Here is an 18,063-nt window from a genome sequence, read left to right as displayed (position 1 = left end):
TTGTACAGCCGAAGTGGGAAATACAATTGTGTTTTACCAAATTTATGGCTGTGACACCCGATACGGATCCGGATGTCAGCGAGAATGATATTCGAGCGAGTTTGGACCAGTCTTCGTGTGTTGAGGACTTCGAGTGAACGACCGTGTTTTAAAATGCCTTCCCGACGCTTCCGATGTCTCGTGAAATCCCTGCCGCAATGCCTTGATGGAGCTCTTCTCTACTAAGTACGTATGTCTAACTCAGACACTCGTGACTGAACAGTTATATACAAGCTGCAACATCAATTTAAAAACTTCCTGACGAATTAGGAAAGAACTACGCGAAACTATAAGGCCTAACGTAGTTCAGGTCAGTTAGTGCAATTCAACAGTGACAGATAAGGTATGTTTCTCACTGGTGTACCTGCTGTGTAACGCCTGTGCTATTACGCCGGGTCGTGATATATTCCATAATCTAGCTGTCAAGAGCAGCAATATCGTTACTTCGTAAGAGGGCACGTGTAGTTCACGTTAAACTTGGCCAAGTATTGTTCTGTTGACACAGACGACAGACGCAATCCCGAACAGGAATCCGATGCCGGTCTCGGAATGTCGTTAGCGCAACTTGGAACTAGAATTGCACACCATAACAAGCCTAGAACTCCGGCACAAGTATACCGATTATAGTCATCTGATGTTCCCCAGTCATCCATGAACGTGTTACCCTACCGCACAGTGAATTCTTCTTGAGCAGGAAATGGGAAAAAGCACTAATGCAGAAATGTAGCGTATCTTATCAGGCCCAGTAATTCAGTGTTGCGTGTAACATACATTTATATCTACACGGACACTAGGCAAGTCACTGCATAGTTCACAGTAGAGAGAATTTCTTCTCATAGGTAAGCAGCCTCTCCCTTCTGCTTGTTCTATCCGCGAATGAAACAAGAGGAAAAGGACTATCTGTATACCAATGTGTGTTCCTTAAAGTAATTGCTGATTCCTACGGCCAGTAAGTCAAATTTGCTATGAAAATGAAAACACTACAGGATGGCCCACAAGTAGTTGAGCATAGTTTGAATCGCTGCAACATCTATAGTCTCTTCAAAATAGACACATCAAAAAAAGCTTTGCATCACCCAAGTTCCAAGAACTCCTGAAGATAGACGTTGACTGTGGATATTGTATCACAGACTCAGTCCTTTTGACTGTTCAGAGATGGCTCTAAACCCGCCTAAAGATGTAAACAACCATGCATGAACAGCGCCTATTACACGGAGGGGGTCCTACATCCGATCAGTTCCAGTCACTCCACCAGGAAGGAGGTACACGGCTCGTGTTGTCTGTAGTTCAACCATGCCTAGACAGTCAACACAGCGGTTCGATCGCCTCCGCATTGTTACTTTGTGCCAGTAAGGACTATCAGCAAGGGAATTGGCCAGGCGTCTTGGAGTGAACCAAAGCGATGTTGTTCGGCCATGGAGGAGATACAGAGAGACAGGAACTGTCGATGACATGCCTCGCTCAGACCGTCCAAGGGTTACTACTGCAGTGGATGACCGCTACCTACGGATTATGGCTCGGAGGAGCCCTGACAGCAACGCCACCATGTTAAATAATGCTTTTCGTGCAGTCACAGGACGTCGTGTTACGACTCAAACTGTGCGAAATAGGCTACATGATGCGCAACTTCACTGCCGACGTCCATGGCGAGGTCCTCCTTTGCAACCACGACACCATGCAGCGCGGTAAAGATGGGCCCGAGAACTTGCCGAATGGACCGCTCAGGATTGGCATCACGTTTTCTTCACCGATGGGTGTCGCATATGCCTTCAACCAGACAATCGTCGGAGGCGTGTTTGGAGGCAACCCCGTCAGTCTGAACGCCTTAGACACACTGGCGAGCGAGTGCAGCACGGTGGAGGTTCCCTGCTGTTTTGGGGTGGCGTTATGTGGGGCCGACGTACGCCGCTGGTGGTCATGGAAGGCGCCGTAGCGGCTATACCATACGTAAGTGCGATCCTACGCCCGAAAGTGCAACAATATCAGCAGCATATTGGCGAAGCATTCGTCTTCATGGACGACAATTCGCGCCCCCATTGTGCACATCCTGTGAATGACTTCCTTCTGGATAACGACATCGTTGTACTAGAGTGGCCAGTATGTTTTCCAGACATGAACCCTTTCGAATATTCCTGGGATAGATTGAAAAGCGCTTTTTATGGACGACGTGACCCACCAACAACTCCGAGGGATGTACGCCGAATCGCCGTTGAGGAGTGGGACAATCTGGACCAACAGTGCCTTCATGAACTTGTGGATAGTATGCCACGACGAATACAGGCATGCATCAATGCCAGAGGACGTGCTACTGGATATCAGAGGTTCCGGTGTGTACAGCAATCTGGACCACCACCTCTGAAAGTCTCGCTGTATGGTGCAACACAATGCAATGTGTGGTTTTCATGAGCAATAAAAAGGGCGGAAATGATATTTCTGTTGGTCTCTATTTCAATTATCTGTACAGGTTCCGGAACTCTCCGAACCGAGATGATGCAAAACTTTTTTGATGTATGTACTTTAGGACTGACACGGGCAGCAACACGTGGAGGGGCGAAGCAGAATTTCCCCGTCCCTCATAGAACAAATGCGTAACCTTACATTTCACTCAATTCTCTCAAACTTGCGAACTATTCGATATACAAAAAGTTACCTGGCATCAGTTTCTTCTAAAAGAGATGCATTATGTTTTCTTTTTTTATTTATTTTCGGTAACACGGTATACAGCAAGTTTACGAAATACCTGAATGATGTTATCATTTTTTCTACGCCTGGGAACCTTTTCTGTTAATGAATTTGTATGAACGCGTTATGCGAACTATATATTTACAATAAATCATATTTTCACTTTCTCCGAACCGGCAGCTGTCGGAGTTCGCTAACATGAGAAAATTTGAGTTAAATGTACGCATATTGCTGCTCTCGCACGTGGAAACCTCAGCGGTTGCCCTTTTGGTTTCACTGCGATAAACAAAGCGCTAAGTTTACAATTAACCCGTTATTACGTTTTCTGGTCAAAATTTCTTTTTACCTCTACTACAAAAAATTACTCCTGGTAATCGAGGTGAGGGAACTTATCTTATCGGGTTGGAAGAAACAGGAATGGTGACGCAAAATACGCTATATCAGCCTTGCAACAATTACAATCCAAAAAGTGATTGGGATTTCTCTTGTGCGATTAAGACCAACATCCTGAGACTAGCTTTATCCGGACGTATTGATAATAGTTTTCTTTTTAATAGACAAAACTTACAAAAACATGAGTTTGCTATGAAGGTACGCTACTTAAGATGCATATACACCAAACATTCCGCTACATCCACTTGTGCACCTTCTTTGCGATGACAGTGAAGTAACTTTATTGATATTACTTTCGTCGCAATCACAGATGCCTGATGTGAAGCTGTCACCGCAGTTATTGTTTGACGTGGTCATTGCCTACAATGAATTTTAAATAGCGTTATCTACTTCTCCACACATACTCCGCAAGCCACCGCACGATGCATAGTGAAGGGTACCTTGTACTACTAAGTCATTTCCTTTCCTGTTCCATTCGAAAATAGAGCGAGGAAAGAACGAATGACCGTATGCCCTCGTACAGGCCCTAATTTCTCCTATCTTTGTGATCCTTACTTGAAATATATGTTGGCGACAGTAGAATAGTTCTCCAGTCAGCTACAATTGCCGGTTGTCTACATTTTCTCAATAGAGTATCGCAAAAAGAGGGTCGTCTTCCCTCTAGGGATTTCCAGTTGAGTTCACGCAACATCTCCGTGATACTCCCGCGTTGATCGAGCCTACGGGTAATAGATCTAGCGACTCGTCTCCGAATTGTTTCGCCGTCTTCCTTTAATCCGATCTGATGGGGATCCCAAATACTAATAGTACTCAACAATGGGTCGCACTGGTATTCTATGGGTGGTCTCCTTTATAGATGAGCTACAGTTTCAATAATCTCCTAATAACCATAAATCGACCATTCGCCTACTCTGCTACTGCCCTGACATGCTCGTCCCATTTCATATCGCTTTTCAACTTTACGCCTAAATATTTAATAGAGTTGACTGTGGCAAGCAGGACATTATTGTACTCGAACATTTTTTTTACTTACATTTTTCTACATTTTAGAGCAAGCTGCCATTTATTGTACAAACTGTAAATTTTGTCTGAGTCATCTTGCATCCTCCTACAGCCATTCAATGACGACACCCTTCCGTACAGAACAGCGTCATCAGCAAACAGCGGCAGATAGCTGGTGTGCTTTTTCCATGATGTACTTCATATGATTAATTGTTTTCTTCCAACCCTCAGAGATGATTTTCCTCCCAGGTTTGTTGCTGAGTGCCTCGACTCCAGACAGCGTAATTTTTTCTTATGCCTGTCAACCTACCTTTTAATTAGTGCCCATATAATCAACTGGACTGAAATAACAATGATAAGGTGGCAGCATTATGACTGTATGCCCGAGTGAATTTGGCAGCTCGTCGATTTCGTATGTAGGAACAGGACATTCTTTTTTTTTATTTATCACCTATTGTGACATTTCGACACTGAACCCAATCATATCCTCCTTTCATTTTACCATGGTAGGCTTCTTGTCAACAATAGAATGAAAGGGCGTACTGTTTTCGAGTAAACAGTCTCCTGAGTCCCAAGAGAAAAAGATGGAAGTGGCAGAAATGAGAATGTTAAGATAGATGAGTGGGGTGACACGAAAGGATAGACTAAGGAATGAGTACATCAGGGGAACAGTGAAAGTGGGCCCCACAGGGAAGAAGATCAAGGAAAGCAGGCTAAGATGGTATTGACATGTGCAGAGGAGAGGGGAGCACTACGTGGGGAGAAGAGTTGAAGAATTAGAAATCGAAGAGTCAAGGATAAGAGGAAGACCGAAACTGAGATGAAAAGACAAGGTAGCAGGGGACCTACGGGGGAAAGGATGGCTCAGAGAAGAAGCACTGGATAGGCACTTATGGAAGAGAAGGATCCAGCAAAGCAACGCCGACCCCACATGACGTGGGAAAAGGCTGAGATGATGATGAGTCTCCTAACGCGTTATATGTGATCCACTATGAATTCCTCTGTTGTGGGAGCCTTACCAAGAGTAAATAATGGTTGACGGTGTAGGCAGGTAACGCACCAACAATTTCTCTCAACTAATCTTTCTCGGCAGTGCTCTGACCAAGACAGCGACGTTGAACATTTGCACTAAATAACATTTGGTGAAACTGTTACTGATGTTGTTCAGTATCACACTACAAACAACAAACAACTGCAATAACGTATAAAATATTAATCCTGCAACTGTAAGAAACGAACACAAACAAAATTTTTGCTCTTAACGTACGATCCCACAGAGCAGCAAGCTGACTGAAACATCAGCAAAGTGAAAGCGGAAAGAGACGTGGGGGTGAAGGTCTGGCAACCGTAGGTCGTTACTGTAACAACAGATCTCGTAGAGTTGGCTGAATGGTTGTTGTCCCTTCCTCGTGAGTCTTACACCGGTAGCTACTATATTGTTGTCAACTCCAAAGTAATTTAGAACAGACTACAGTGAAAGTGGATTTTATGGTAGTATTTAGATTCAGTGTCTAACGTGAGTGCCATATTGTAATGTTGTAAAGTACTGTATTCTTAATAGCTATAAATTCAACTCCCGAAAAAGTCGACGAATAGAATTTCTTTGGGGCAACTTATTTGGTACATACACATCCTGCAAGAATATAATCGCCGTATGACTCTTGAGTGTGGACTGGATGCACCGAAGCCGAAGGCTATTGTACGTTTGAAAAAAATCCCTCGAAGCGACTGGTATAGTATTGAGTGGCACGGGCAGGGAGGTAAGAAACTATGACCGTGGCTGACAAGAGGGAGCAGCTGTCCCAGATATTACGAGTATAACGAGGTGGAACACCATTCTAGTCATTGCAACCGACTAAAGTGTTCTCTCTGTTGGAGTTAAGTTTATCACCGTCCCTAATGAGGTACAGGTAATTCTCACCAACGACGCAATGTTAAAAAAAGCGAATAACACATTGATACATAACACTTCTTCATCCACCGACCGAGGCTGCAACAAGAATAACAGTACATAATGTAGTCCATTTGAACTTCCACCGTTCGTATAAATCTTATTGGAACATCTGGAAAGTAGCTTCACACTGAGGTGACAAAAGTCATGGGATAGCGATATGCATATATACAGATGGTACTATGGCGTATAGAGGGTATAAAATATAAGTTCATTGACGGAGGTGTCATGTGTTCTTAAATGAGTCATGTGAAAATGGGTCCGACGTGATCATGGCCACACGACAAGAATTAACAGACTGAACGCGGAATGGTAGTTGAGCTAGATGCATGGGACATAGCAGTTTAGAAATTGTCAGAGAATTCAATATTCCACGATCCAGTGTCAAGAGTGTGCTGGGAATGCCACATTTCGGCAATTACCTCTCACCATGGGAAATGCAGTGGCTGATGGCCTTCACTTAAAGAGTGGATGTAGCACTGTTGGCGTAGAGTTGTCAGTGGTAGCAGATAAGCAACAATGCGTGAAATAAGCGCATAAATCAATGTGGGACGTACGAAGAACGTATCCGTTAGGACAGAGCGGCGAAATTTGACGTTAATGGTCTATGGCAGCAAACGATCGACACCAATCCTTTGCTAACAGCATGACAGCGTCTTCTGGGCTCGTGACCGTATCAGTTGGACCCTAGACGATTGGAAAACCATGTCCTGGTCGATGAGTCCCGGTTTCAGTCGGTAAGAGCTGATGATAGATTTAGAGCGTGACCCACACCCCAAGAAGCTATGGACACAAGCTGTCAACAAGACACTGTGCATGCAGGTCGTGCCTCCACAATGGCGTGGGTTGTGTGTACATGGAATGGACTGGATCCTCTGGATGTTCGGCTACCTGGTGACATTTGCAGCCTCTCATAGACGTCATTTTCGCGAAAAACGATGATTTTTTTTTTTTTATAGATGACAATCAGCAGTTGTTCGCAATTGGCTTGAGGAACATTCTGGACAGCTCGAGCAAATGATTTGACCACCAGATCGCCCAACATGAATCGCATCGACCATTCATGAGACATAATCGAGAGGTCAGTTCGTGCACAAAATTCTGCAGCGGCAAGTTTCGCAATTATGGACGGCTGTAGAGGCAGCACGGCTCAGTATTTCTGCAGGGGACTTCCAACAACTTGTCCAGTCCATACCACGTCAAGTTTCTGCGCTAGGCCGGGAAAAAGGAGCTCCCCCACGATATTAGGAGGTATCCCATGACTTTTGTCACTGCAGTGTATTATGGCATATAATATAGGCCTACTAATACAGTGGCATATTATGATGACAAGTGACAAATAACAACTGTCTCGTAGCGAAGTGAAACGTAAGCCAGATGAGAGGTAGCATCCGAGAGAAGAAAATCTACGATGTAAAATTTTCAACGTCATACGACGATAAAACGTACTACGACTACACAATCAGTGAGTTACAATTAAAATCAGTTAACTCGTAAAAACAATTAGGTGTAAATATTTTAAGGACACGAAATGGTAATTATTATGTTTCATCGAGTTACTTTGTGTTGAAGATGTTGCTGAGTGGAGCTTTTTGCTTATTGCCACTACGGCTATTAATATCGGAGGACGCTTACTTTTGACGAGCGAAATCATCAAAATAATCAAATAATACGCCACCTATGGCTGTATCAGTACATTAGTTTCTCTGTCTCCTTGTTCCAAGGATCATATTTAGGATCTCTCGGTATGATGCGGAACGTTTCATCTAGCTCACAAATTCAATACGCTTCTCAGCCAAAATTACGGAAACAAGCAAACGGTTTACGTGATAATTTTTTACTCTAGCCTTATTGCTATGTTGATTTATACATAAATCTATGTGTAATCTCTCTCTCTCTTTCACACACACACACACACACACACACACACACACACACACACACACACACACTATATTTTAACATTACACAATGGAAGGTGTTGTCACGTGGATATGATTTCAATTTATTTTGAAGGTTATTCTACTCTCTATAGATTCTTCACACCACTATATGCATACACAAAGATTTTTATGGCTAAATACCTAACTCCTTTTTGTAGCATACTAAGGCTGAGTGATGGAGAGTATTACTGTTATTTTAGAACTGTGATTAGCTGTTCACAAGAAATTTTATAAGGGAGTAACTGTAGTGTGACCCTATCGCCAGCATTCCTTACTGTTTAAAAGAGTCGCGTTCAAGAGAGTAGAAGTATGTATAAAATCTTATGGGACTTAACTGCTAAGGTCATCAGTTCCTAAGCTTACACACTACTTAACCTAAATTATCCTAAGGGCAAACACACGCACCCATGCCCGATGGAGGACTCGAACCTCCGCCGGGACCAGCCGCACAGTCTCAAGAGAGCTCGTACATTATTGAGCGAAAATGAGGAAAGTAAATCAGTTTTTTGACATTACGGAAGTCTAGTATTAACCGTAATGCAAAACCTGTAGAGCTAAGGCACTCTAGAAAATCTGTAACTTGTGACTTCTAACTCGGACTTTATTAATGCGAAGAGACAAGACTTTCGAATATTATGTCTCATACATCGCTTTTCCTCATTGATTATTTGTACAGGTATGGCCAGCCTTGCGCACAACAGGGCTGTTAACGTGTGTACTGCTGTTCACGTCTCGCATGTATTCGTACCCTTTCTTCATAACGTGCACTTCGTACTGAAAGTGTCCTTTCGTAGCACAAAGCCTGCCGAAGAAGTGGGCTGTGGAGCAGGAAGCAGAGAGGAGCCGGTGCAGTGCCCGGTGTCCCATGTCGGTCACAGGCGGCAGGGCAGTCCTCGACACAGTACAGCGGGCAGCCCTCCACAAAAACTCCACTGCTCCGAGCACTCGTTCCCGTCTTACTAAAATGTACAGTTAATAATGTGCTGAAGCCACAGTTACTACTCGGTAGTGCGATATGGTGTGATTTGGCATTCAGCGACCGATTAAGGAACTAAAACTGAATCTCACCTCAAAGGATCTGTATACTATTTCGAATTAAGTATTGATTATTGAAAGTTTATTATTAAGATACTGTATCGAGTTGTAACACAATGTGCCCTATTGTACGAAAACAAAGGCGCTCAAAAAATGAACCGGTATAATACATCTCAAAGCATCAACGTAAGCCATCAAATATAAGTTATTCTGTAGTACATAGTTTTTGAAAAATATTTCCTAACTTTAAAAAAATCAATTTACTAATGTCTAATTGAAACAGCTTTCGATTTTCTACATCTTTCTGCACTCCGCAAGCCACATTATGGTGTGTGGTGAAGAGTGTTGGAAGGGTGCCCCTGCTGTCTTTTTTGAACGAAAACACTAGTTACAAGTTCGGTACAGATAGGCAGTTCGGCACAAAACACTAACTTCTGCATAGCGGGGATTACACAAAGAATGGACACGGTGAAATACTACAGGTCCGTGAATAAAGCCTAAGTAAGTCTTACTGTTATAGGAAATCCAGCCAGAAGCAAGCACCAAACACAGTACAAGCTCGCGGCGTAGGTTGTCGACAAAATGGTAGCCGGCGCATATTTTGTAGACTCAATGCAACACTACTTGTTTTCCCTATGCGGGTAGCTCTACACAGCACCATAGGATCACGGCATGTGACATGACGCAGCAGAGGAGAACCTGACTCTGGCTCGTTTTCGTGCTCTCGCTGCCTGTTGTACGTACGTCATCTGATGGAAAGTATATGGACACCCCTACTTAATGTGGGACTGATCGATATATGTCACGTAAGGCAGACCCACCAGTATAAAAGGAGGCGTGGGGTAATGTATTGTCAGTGGAGAAGCGGTAACAGCAGAATGCGTCAGGCAGAAGGTGGTTCAAATGGCTCTGAGCACTATGGGACTTAACATCCGTGGTTATCAGTCCCCCAGAACTTAGAACTACTTGCACCTAACTAACCTAAGGACATCACACACATCCATGCCCGAGGCAGGATGCGAGCCTGCGACCGTAACGGTCGCGTGGTTCCAGACTGAAACGCCTAGAACCGCACGGTCACTGCGGCCGGCCCGGTCAAAGGAGTTCACTGACTTCCAACGTGGACTATTTATTGGATGTCACCTGTGTAACAAATCCATCAGGGGCATTTCATCCACTCTAAAGCGGCCCAAGTCAACTGCTGGTGACTTGGTTCTGAAATGGAAATTCGAGGTAACAACCACAGTTAAACCAAGCCCAGGTAGACAACATCTACTGATGGGTTCAAATGGTTCAGATGGCTCTGAGAACTGTGGGACTCAACTTCTGAGTTCAACAGTCCCCTAGAACTTAGAACTATTTGAACCTAATTAACCAAAGGACATCACACACATTCATGCCCGAGGCAGTCGCGCGGTTCCAGACTGTAGTGCCTAGAACCGCTCGGCCACACCGGCCGGCCTACTAATGGGCAGAGATCGCCGAGCATTGCGGAGGAAAGATCGCATCAAGATCCAGAGTGCTAACAGCAGACCAGATACCACAATAGCTGTGTGTAGGGAGTTGAAAACAGTTGGGTAAAAAGGTAGAGAGCTGCTCATGAGTCACACATCTTGTAGCCGGCGCTAACCTACGCCTCAGATGATGTAAAGAGCGCAGCCACTGGACATTGAATGCCTAGAAACGAGTAATGAATCGCGTTGTACTCTGATGGAAGGGTTTGGACTTACTGTATACTTGGAATATGTTACCTGCCATCATGTGTAGCTCCAAAAGTGAAATACAGAGGAGGAGGTGTTACAGTATGAGGGTGTTACTCGAGGTTGGGATGTGGTTCCCTTATTGTGCTTAAGATAACGCTAAATGCGGACGGCTATGATCACATTTTACGACTGTGTGTACTGGGTACAGCAGAGGAACAGTTCGGAGACGATATATCAGCATGACAATGCACTCTGTCATAAAGCATTATCTGTGAGGCAATGGTTTATGGACAGTTACTGTCCTGAAATGGACTGACTTGCACAGAGTCCTGATATGAACCCAAATGGAAGTTTTGGAATGAGTTACAAGTCGAGTTCGTTCCATCATCACTACCATCTCTGGTTTCATCTCTTGGTGAAGAACGGGCTTCCATTCCTCCACAGCCATTCATACACCTCATGGATGGTGTTGCCAGCAGAGTTCAAGCCCTCAGAAAGGTGAAGGATGGACATACCTCACATTAACGTCCACTAATATGTATCCGGATACTTTCGAGCAGATAGTGCATGTGGCACCACCATTTGAGGGAATAATGACAATACTTTAGTGTGGTTTAACGACCTGATGAAAGTCTTTCAACTGGAAGCGACTCTAGCCGTTGTATGTCCCTAACCTACCCCAGAAATCCTAACGGGGAAAGTGGGGCCTCTTGTTCAATGTAGAATCCGAACCACGTGCTACAGGAACTCCTCGGACATCTTAATGAGGCACAAATCCAGACTGGCATTAGTAAGAAAATGTTTGTTTATCTTTACTTCAATCGGATAACCGAGCGGGGTAGTGCATTGGTTAGCACGCTGGATTCGCATTCGGGAGGACGACGGTTCAAACCCGCATCAGACCAACCAGATTTAGGTTTTCTGTGATTTCCCTGAATCGCTTAGGGCGAATGCCGGAATGGTTCATCCGAAAGGACACGGCTGCTTTCCTTCTCCATCCTTCCCTAATCCGAGCTTGTGCTCAGTCTCTAATGACCTCACTGTCTACGTGACGTCAAACACTAATCTCCTTCTCTTCCTATTAGTCGGACTGGGATAATCAAAATGGAAATTTCAATTAACTTCTGATTTATTAGAATAATTCCTATGGCACATCCTCACATAGGTTAATACAACACGTAGCATATCCTACACTTAATACAGACACATTTCGCTGGATTCTTCGATCGGCAATACTAAGAAAACACAGAAATATATCCCATCTGTCTGATCAATGAAAACAACAATCAACTAACTTCCGACCGTGGGTCAAATATGGGACGCAAACGTAATTAAAGGGCTGAATCGTCACTCTGCTACACGGTTCGTCAGAAAGCCTAATGAGTAACACTGTCTCTAGATACACATCAAGCCATAAGGAAAGAATACTAAAATCTTACCTCGGATCGCTGAGGAAAATAGTGGAGACAGGAGAGACAAGTACTTGTCTAAATTAATCCAGACATACAGCTCGCTCTCTCAAAATTAATAATGCAGCAACTCTCAATACCAGTTCAAAATCGATACGCAAGAGACAGCATGCACTTCCAGTATGTCACAAAACGCCGCATACGAAAACGGAAGTTATCCGGGGATCATATCTCGAGGTCTAGTGGTGATATAAAGGTAGTGTCAAGAGTTGTGGATAGCTGTTGGGCCAGGGATCTTTTGTAAACCCAGCTATAACAATCCTACAGTACAGGGTCAAAGTCTGAATATTACAGACTTCCTCCAGCTTAGGCAAAAGAAACAAATCGTTTGATTCTTTTCGCATTAGATATGGCCTACGATGCGCCTGAAGGAGCTTATGGGGGCACCATTTACTTCATAGGCGATTCCTAAAGAAACACGAAAAAGCGTTTATCGCCATTTTTTCGTCGTCAGCAGCTGATATCTAAATAACTAACCGCAGCAAATTGCTAAAATTTTAGTGGTATATTCTCTAGGCATTTGTCTAGAAGTGCCATATCCTATTTTCAAAAATCTTTATCCGTTATTGAGAAAACATCAAAAACGTGGTTTCTGGATGCCAAAACCGAGCCACGGATTCCAAGGCGACTATTCACAAAAAGTGGCTGAAAATTTTACGATATTTTCCTAGATCCTGATATCGTACATACTTGAAAATTTTCTTCTTATCTTTATCCGTTTCCGAGATACAGATGATCAAAGTTACCACATGTAAACGTAAAATCCAGTGTGAGATAAAATCTAAATAACTAATAACATCAGAAAATTGCTCAAATTTTAACGGTATACTCTCTAGGCATTTATCTAGAACTGCAGTCTTCCTATTTTCAAAAATATTTATTCGTTATCTGGAAACACCCCAAAAACCTATATTTTGATTATCGTTGACAAGTACAGTTAGTAAACATTACAACATGCGTTTTTCAAAGTATCGGGTGAAAAACACCGCCTCGGAAAACCGCAAAAAAATTACTATATATTCGCCGTCACCAGCGGACCAAAACCCAGCCGCTGATTCCAATGTGACTATGCTCAGAAAATGGCTCTAATTTTGGCGATGTATTCCTCAGATCCCGATCTCTAACAACCTTCAAAATTTTCTCCATGTCTTTATCAGTTTCCGAGATACAGAGGTTCGAAGTTACTCTATTTTCACACGAAAAATACGCTCGTAATATCCTGTGTGAGGCGAAAATGCCGTTCATGAAGCGAAGTAGGACGGAGAAATGTACCCTAAAGTGTGTCCGTTAGCATCAGTAGGATTCTTGGAATCTCATGTTGCAGTACTGAATCACAAGCAAAATTTCTGTTCGCGTTAATCCGGTCTGAGACGTAAAATTAGTTTTGTGTTACTTTAATTTCACTTAAGTGAAATATGAAAATTTTACTGTTGCATAAAGTTCTTTTCATATGCGTTACATGCCCTGCTATAGCAGGGAAAAGAAGGAAACCAGAACGGAGACAGGCTCCTATCGGAGCGCAAAAAAGACTAATACGCACCTGTTTTAAAAGACTGAAAAGAGGGGTTTCAGCAGCCTCGTTCTACCTTCCTAGGCACCCTTAAAAATTTTCTCAAAAATTTTGGCATGAAAACATATTCGCGATTTTTTATGTTAAGAGAGAAGGAGACAGTGACAGTGGAAAAAGGACGGAAAAGCAATAAATTCTGGAAATGGAAAAATGGAACTGAGCGTTTGGCGTCGTTGGCCGGGAGGTCCCTGTAGGGGCAGGTCCGGCCGCCTTGGTGAAGGTCTTATTACATTCGACGCCACATTGGGAGACCTGCGCGCCGCATGGGGATGAAATGATGATGAAGACAACACAACACCCAGTCTCTGAGCGAAGAAAATCCCCGACCCAGCCGGGGCCCCTTAGGACGGCAGTCCGTCACGCTGACCATTCAGCTATCGGGGCGGACAATACTGGAAAAATAAACAGTAGTTGTGGTACAGGAAGAGCGAAGGAGACAATGGCAATGTGAGAGAAAGACAGGGACACTATGGCAGTGGAACATAGTTGACAGTGACAGAACAGAGCTAGGAAAAGAGGGAAGGAGACAGCGCCCAGTGGGAGAGGAATAGAGATAAGGAGAAAGTGGAATTGGGTGATAATGAGAGACAGAGGCTATGACAATGACAACGAGGAAGAGAAAGATAGTGACAGTGAGAAGAGTCAGCAGCAGTGGAAAGGAATCAGTGAGATTGTTGCAGTAAGAGAGAGCAAGAGGGAGACAATGAGAATAGACAGCAGTGACAGGGCAGAACGAAGGAGACTGTGGCTGTGAGGCAGGAGACTATGGCAGTTAGAGAGACACAAAGAGATAATCACAATGAGTTGGACGAATGAGTGCGTGAGAATGGGCAAGTAGAAGTGGGTGGGTATGAGCTACTTAGATCGACGGACTAGTGGATGTGAGTGAGTTACAGTTAGGGGAGCTTGTAGGAATAATACGTGTGTTGCATGTGAGCGTGAATATCTTCGAGTGCAAAAGTTTTGAGAAACTCTGTAAAGGTGCTGAGGAAGGTAGAATGAGGCAGCTGGTACCCACTTTTCAGTCGGAATGTTTTAATTAAACAGGAGAATATTCGCATTTTTTGCGCTCCGTTAGCAACTTTTTTTTCCCTGATTATGCACTACTACTCTTCATCTGAGTGGAAACATAATTATCAGATCACAGCTTGTCTGACACAAACAACCTCCAAACGGCCTCTTCCGCCTCAGCGCTGCCTCCCCCACAAATTCACAATAACATGCACTTCGAGGTAAAGCTATTTAGCGCCGACTAACTCACAGCAACATACACTGTACTGCGTGAAAGGCCCACTTAGCACTGCCCACGTTTAACCGTAACTGACTGACTAGCTCAGTACAGCTGCCCCCTTACAACTGTATCCTTACAACTGCATCTTCCTTCATTCAAATTTAACGTGTTCACACGGCACGACCCTCAGTCCGGAACCGCGCGACTGCTACGGCCGCAGGTTCGAATCCTGCCTCGGGCATGGATGTGTGTGATGTCCTTACGTTAGTTAGGTTTAAGTAGTTCTAAGTTCTAGGGGACTGATGACCACAGATGTTAAGTCCCATAGTGCTCAGAGTCATTTGAACCATTTTGAACACGGCACGACCACGCTAAAGTCGTTTATTGGCTGAACTATTCACACCAAACAGCATAAGTGAAACGTAAGTACTTCCCATGTAGCAGCAGTGTATGGAAATCTGCCAACGAGCGATCGGTAAATAATGCAAAGAGCTCTCCCGTAATCGATACAAAAAACACTTAATCGAAATGCGGTGGGGGTGAATCAACAGACTCATCTCAGTTTGATTTCTGGTGCAGTGGAGTGTAGTACCCAGAGAGACGAACGAATGTACAGAGGAAAGTTTAGCAACAGATTTCATCTTAGTCGGAAGGAAGAAACTGACCAGAGACTGGGTCTTTCAGTGTATTGAGAGCAAGTCAGAGTTTCTGGAAAAGAATCGTTCGTTAATCTGAGGTGATGAATCGTGTGGGAGAAGCACACGTCAACATGTATGTGCAACGAACGGTTTGAAAAAAAAAATAAATGTGGAGAGCTATGGTGAAGCTTCAGTTACATTCCCATCATAAACAACGTGTGCTAGCAATGGAGCCAAATTATTTTCAATCCATATTTCAATTACGTCAGCAGATTATGGTTTAATGCATGCATTGAGTAGGCTGGGAAACTTCAAACTGAAGAGTTGTTGTGAACTAAAGTGAGTCGTTTAAGCAAATAAAAAACTACATATTCTACATCTACATCTACATCTACATCCATACTCCGCAAGCCACCTGACGGTGTGTGGCGGAGGGTACCCTGAGTACCTCTATCGGTTCTCCCTTCTATTCCAGTCTCGTATTGTACGTGGAAAGAAGGATTGTCGGTATGCTTCTGTGTGGGCTCTAATCTCTCTGATTTTATCCTCATGGTCTCTTCGCGAGATATACGTAGGAGGGAGCAATATACTGCTTGACTCTTCGGTGAAGGTATGTTCTCGAAACTTTAACAAAAGCCCATACCGAGCTACTGAGCGTCTCTCCTGCAGAGTCTTCCACTGGAGTTTATCTATCATCTCCGTATCGCTTTCGCAATTACTAATTGATCCTGTAACGAAGCGCGCTGCTCTCCGTTGGATCTTCTCTATCTCTTCTATCAACCCTACCTGGTGCGGATCCCACACTGCTGAGCAGTATTCAAGCATTGGGTGAACAAGCGTACTGTAACCTACTTCCTTTGTTGTCGGATTGCATTTCCTTAGGATTCTTCCAATGAATCTCAGTCTGGCATCTGCTTTACCGACGATCAACTTTATATGATCATTCCATTTTAAATCACTCCTAATCCGTACTCCCAGATAATTTATGGAATTAACTGCTTCCAGTTGCTGACCTGCTATTTTGTAGCTAAATGATAAGGGACCTATCTTTCTATGTATTCGCATCAGATTACACTTGTCTACATTGAGATTCAATTGCCATTCCGTGCACCATGCGTCAATTCGCTGCAGATCCTCCTGCATTTCAGTACAATTTTCCATTGTTGCAACCTCTCGATACACCACAGCATCATCTGCAAAAAGCCTCAGTGAACTTCCGATGTCTTCCACCAGGTCATTTATGTATATTGTGAATAGCAACGGTCCTATGACACTCCCCTGCGGCACACCTGAAATCACTCTTACTTCGGAAGACTTCTCTCCATTGAGAATGACATGCTGCGTTCTGTTATCTAGGAACTCCTCAATCCAATCACACAATTGATCTGATAGTCCATATGCTCTTACTTTGTTCATTAAACGACTGTGGGGAACTGTGTCAAACGCCTTGCGGAAGTCAAGAAACACGGCATCTACCTGTGAACCCGTGTCTAAGGCCCTCTGAGTCTCGTGGACGAATAGCGCGAGCTGGGTTTCACACGACCGTCTTTTTCGAAACCCGTGCTGATTCCTACAGATTAGATTTCTAGTCTCCAGAAAAGACATTATACTCGAACATAATACGTGTTCCAAAATTCTACAACTGATCGACGTTAGAGATATAGGTCTATAGTTCTGCACATCTGTTCGACGTCCCTTCTTGAAAACGGGGATGACCTGTGCCTTTTTCCAATCCTTTGGAACGCTTCGCTCTTCTAGAGACCTACGGTACACCGCTGCAAGAAGGGGGGCAAGTTCCTTCGCGTACTCTGTGTAAAATCGAACTGGTATCCCATCAGGACCAGCGGCCTTTCCTCTTTTGAGCGATTTTAATTGTTTCTCTATCCCTCTGTCGTCTACTTCGATATCTACCATTTTGTCAACTGTGCGACAATCCAGAGAAGGAAGCACAGTGCAGTCTTCCTCTGTGAAACAGCTTTGGAAGAAGACATTTAGTATTTCGGCCTTTAGTCTGTCATCCTCTGTTTCAGTACCATTTTGGTCACAGAGTGTCTGGACATTTTGTTTTGATCCACCTACCGCTTTGACATAGGACCAAAATTTCTTACGATTTTCTGCCAAGTCAGTACATAGAACCTTACTTTCGAATTCATTGAAAGCCTCTCGCATAGCCCTCCTCAAACTGCATTTCGCTTCGCGTAATTTTTGTTTGTCTGCAAGGCTTTGGCTATGTTTATGTTTGCTGTGAAGTTCCCTTTGCTTCCGCAGCAGTTTTCTAACTCGGTTGTTGTACCACGCTGGCTCTTTCCCATCTCTTACGATCTTGCTTTGCACATACTCATCTAATGCATATTGTACCATGGTTTTGAACTTTGTCCACTGATCCTCAACACTATCTGCACTTGTG

General features: G+C 43.8%; 1 long non-coding RNA gene across 1 annotated transcript in view; it reads right to left on the bottom strand.

The window, feature by feature from the left end:
• LOC126298651 (uncharacterized) overlaps positions 1 to 18,063 on the bottom strand; it is a 123,187-nt gene that overhangs the window by 6,322 nt on the left and 98,802 nt on the right. The gene's annotated exons all lie outside the window — the stretch shown is intronic.

Source organism: Schistocerca gregaria, chromosome X (assembly GCF_023897955.1).
Source record: "Schistocerca gregaria isolate iqSchGreg1 chromosome X, iqSchGreg1.2, whole genome shotgun sequence".
NCBI classification, from domain to species: domain Eukaryota; kingdom Metazoa; phylum Arthropoda; class Insecta; order Orthoptera; family Acrididae; genus Schistocerca; species Schistocerca gregaria.
Note: the sequence above shows the minus strand (reverse complement) of the source record. Positions and strands in the feature narration are given on the sequence as shown.